Source organism: Rhinopithecus roxellana, chromosome 8 (genome assembly GCF_007565055.1).
Source record: "Rhinopithecus roxellana isolate Shanxi Qingling chromosome 8, ASM756505v1, whole genome shotgun sequence".
NCBI lineage: Eukaryota > Metazoa > Chordata > Mammalia > Primates > Cercopithecidae > Rhinopithecus > Rhinopithecus roxellana.
In genome coordinates, this window is record NC_044556.1 from 24662045 (window position 1) to 24666638 (window position 4594).

A 4594-nucleotide genomic window follows, 5' to 3' on the forward strand; every position below is an offset into this window, starting at 1 on the left:
TAAATAAGGGAGAACATGCAGTCTTTGGTTTTCTATACCTACATTAAATTTTAAATCTGAGGCTGGGCGCTGTAAGCCCAGCACTTTGGGAGGCCGAGGTGGGTGGATCACGAGGTTAGGAGTTCAAGACCAGCCTGGCCAACATGGTGAAACCCTGTCTCTAGTAAAGATACAAAAAATTAACTGAGCCTGGTGGCAGGCGCCTGTAATCCCAGCTACTCAGGAGGCTGAGGCAGGAGAATGGCAGTGAACCCGGGAGGTGGAGGTCGTGGTGAGCCAAGATCGTGCCATTGCCCCCCAGCCTGGGCAACAGGGTGAGACTCTGTCTCAAAAAAAAAAAAAAAAAAAAGTATAATTTGCTTTTCAGAACGATATCTTTTATTTCTAGACTGAGGTACGTTATGCCGAAGTGTTGCATTTCTGTTGTTGGTTAAGAATTATTTCAGTCTTAACAACTACAGAAAGAACTGTTGGCTTTGCAAAATGCCCCACCTCCTGGGATGACTTTAAATGAAAAGAGTGTTCAGAATTCAATTACACAGTCATGTTTACTGGTGAAAATATTCCTGTTCATCCTCATGATTATATATATATATAGCAATGTTCATACCTGTTTATCCATTCTAACAGAAGACTGGTTCACAGCGCTCTCAGTCCAATCGGTTTGTCTCAGCATTATTAACATGATTTCCAGCTGCAAAGAAAAGACACGACCACCAGATAATTCTTTTTATGTGCGAACACGTAACAAGAATCTAAAGGAAACAAAATGGTGGCATAATGATGATACTTGTTGATGTCACTGTTATGATCCTCCTAGCAGAAAATAGTCCCATTGAGAAAATGAGCATTTTGATCATTCAGTCTTAGACTGGAAGTGACCTACAGGCAATGAAGACTACTTCCTTTTACTGCATTTTCACTGGTGTGCATTCTGGGCACATGTTGATCGCTGGTTCAGTCCAGGCAACTGACATGCTTTTATTAGTCATACAGTATTAATGCAGGTGTCAGCAAACATCAAATATAATCCGATTTTTTATTTTTATTTTTTAAGCTTTCGGAAAATCTCCAGGTCCTCACGTATTGTGCAATAACAATGACTTCCTTGGCGATTTTGGTATGTTCATTGCCAGAAACGGACATCGTAACAGGAAAAATTTTCATTAACTCCTGCCACTCAATGATTAATGCATAATAGGCCTATGAAATGAACTTATCAGTTACAGTGGGAATATAAATAAAGTGAGGGATCCAACATTACTTTAAAAGTCACCCCAACTGTTTATATTAGAATTCTATGCACTGTGATCCTAAGGTTAACAGCATGAATTAACATGCATCTTTAAAGGACTGTAATGAAAAATCACTGCGTATTTATTTAATACTTTATATCTGCTGTCAAGTTGTTTTGACGTGGAAGATTTTCAAGTAACGTTGGCAGAGAGGTATAGTATGATATCCTTATGGTGAAAATAAATTCATTTGTTGTATATAATTCCTCAATCTCTGAAGTAAAGGTACAAGTAATATAGGGTAAGAATGGCTTAATCGAGGTTTTATTTTGGAAGAAAAATGGCAGTGATTATTAAATTGCTGCATTCCATAATTTGTGCTTGTTATTTGTACATTAAAGATTTTTTCCAAGTAGGTAACACTTTGTTAACTTCCTGCTAGCCATCAGCATGAGCCCTACTGCCTAAACACTATTTCATTTATTTATATTTGGAAAACCCATAAACATTTGTGTGTGCAATCTTGTTTCTTTTGTTATGTCAAGTTCGAATGTTAAAATACTTTTATTGAAAAACTTTTGTTAAGTTTTGTCTTGTAAATTTTCTTTACTTGTTAAGTATCATCTTGTCCTTTAATCCTGTACCCAAAAATAGGAAATACATTTTTGACAGAAGCTTAATGTTTTAACAAAAGAGTGTGGACATTTTAATTTTAAAATTTAGGCAAAAATCGCAACCAAATAGTATGTTTGTTTATTTGTCTCACACAGCCATATAGGTTTTCCTGGAGGGTTTTGTTTTGTTGTTGTTGAAAACACTCTGCTTATATCCAGATGAAATTTACTGTAGAAAAAAAATTGTTGAAAGGTCCACGTGAGTTAATGATACTACAACTAAGTTCTTTTTAAAAAGTGATTAACGTATTTTTCTAAATTATCTTTTCATATATGCAAAATCTGTTTCTACTATAATGTTATTTTTACTCATGCCTTACTGTTGCACTCTTTTTGAAACATCCTGCAGTGAATTTATGAATCAGTTTGGGCTTAAAACTAAAAACCAGTTGGCTGAAACGTTTGAAATATGTACCCCAGTAAAACCATTCAATCAATAATTGGTAAATAATATTTTAAAATGGTTTTTAATCTGTATAGATGACATTTTGTAGCTTTGTATATGTTGTTAATTAAGGGTATATAATTTTACGCTCTAAAAGTATAATTGCTGAACTCAGGGGTGGGTAGACTCAAAAATATGTCTGCTATGGAAATAACTAGAAAAAATTAAAGCTGTGGCCAACCACCAAATTGTAGACACTGTCTATATACTGCTAGTTAACAATTGCCGCTTTAAAAAAATTATAAACATTTTTGTTCTATCTTGACTAGATATACTTAAGTTCTCACAGTGATCTCTGTCAGTTTTATTAGCTGGCCTGTTCAACCAAGACAGAAAGTCTTTGAATTACTCATAGTTTTAAAATGCTTTTAACATGAAAAATTGCAGCTGCATATTATGTATTTTCATATTTTACATAACTGCTCTACACTACTGTTTGACCTGATCTTTTTCTGCGGGTTAGGGAGGAATCTCTCTCCATATTACTGGTCCTTTTACTAAAATGCCTTTATACAGAAATAACTGGTGACATTTATTCACCAAAGGAATTAATATACTGGGTCAAAGATTAACAATGCTATATTATAGAGTAATTGAGTTTTTTATAACAATATTTTAACATACCTCTCTCTCTCCATACAAATACCATAAAGTAAACTAAATGAAACAAAGGAAAGTAGAGGAAAATGAAATAATTTTGGTACATCTTATGGTTTAAAGAGAAGAAAATAAGATGACATATCCTAAAATATAGGAGCACAAACATTCAAAATTCATAATCAGATTAACAACACGCTCTTGAATCTGGGAATCATTAAAAACTCTTTGCACTTAGATTTAATTTATATGTAAGTTACATTATTAAAAGTCATAAGGCATTTATCTGAGTCATTGCTCTATAGAGGGCAATGAATGACTGGCTTGTAATAATAAAAAGAATATTTAGGCTGGGCATGGTAGCTCACAACTATAATCCCAGCACTTTGGGATGCTGAGGTAGGTGGATCACTTGAGGTCAGGAATTCGAGACCAGCCTGACCAACATGGAGAAACCCCGTCTCTACTAAAAATACAAAATTACCCAGGCGTGGAGGTGCATGGCTGTGTCCCCAGCTACTCAGGGGGCTGAGGCAGGAGAATTGCTTGAACCCAGGAGGCAGAGGTTGAAGTGAGCTGAGATTGCGCCGTTGCACTCCAGCCTGGGCAACAAGAGCAAAACTCCATCCCAAAAAAAAAACAAAATTCTCTGTGATGTATAATATGTTGTTGAAAGACAACCAGAATATCAAGAAAATGTATAAAGGAATATGCTACTTGCCTCCTTCTTCCCTCATGGGGCACTATTGGCTTCATAGACCTACTGAATTAGACTTTCATACTTAGAAGATAATGTACACTCTTCTTTTTTATTTGTTTGTTTTTAGGTCATTCTCCTGGTTTGCCAAATTCTGTTAAGATGGTGATATATATTAACTTCCTTATATATGCATGCTTAGATCATGAAAATGGTGTCCTTCCAATTTTTTTTTTTTTTTTTTTTTGTCAAGTAGGGATTAATGCCATTGGTTTTAAAGAGAAAGATTGTTTGCAGTTTTTAAGATAGTTAAAAAAATACATTTTATGGTTGTTCTCTTAAGGAATTAATATTCACTTCTGAAGGACTTACTTAAAATATGTAATATATAATTTATGATTTTAGCCAGCAGAGAAATAAAGCATTTTTAACCCCCAGAATAAAGTGCTGGAAATAACTTTTGTATAGTCAAGAGTTCACCTGGAGATAGATCTTAATCCTTGTTGTTTAGACTAGGAATATCAATATTTGGTATAAAGTAACTAGAATAGTTTATTACTTTCTCCCTTATGAAATTTTAAATATATGTAAATATGTATATCATTAGATTCCTGTGGTGGATAATAATTTCTTCAGATTCTAAAACAGGTGTCTAGTGACTGCTTAATTATTTCCAAATCACATCAAAGATGAATTGGTAAATAATGGATATGAGTAGTGATATGAAAATGGTTATGTAACTACATATTACTTGTTTCTGGTAATCAAGTCTTATTTTTTTTTTTTTTTTATTATACTTTAAGTTCTAGGGTACATGTGCATAACATGTAGGTTTGTTACATATGTATACTTGTGCCATGTTGGTGTGCTGCACCCATCAACTCGTCAGCACCCATCAATTCATCATTTATATCAGGTATAACTCGCAATGCAATCCCTCCCCCCT

General features: G+C 34.3%; 1 pseudogene; it reads left to right on the forward strand.

Moving 5' to 3' along the window:
* The first annotated feature begins 452 nt into the window (after positions 1-452).
* LOC115898975 lies at positions 453-797 on the forward strand (annotated as a pseudogene).
* The last annotated feature ends 3797 nt before the right edge of the window (positions 798-4594 follow it).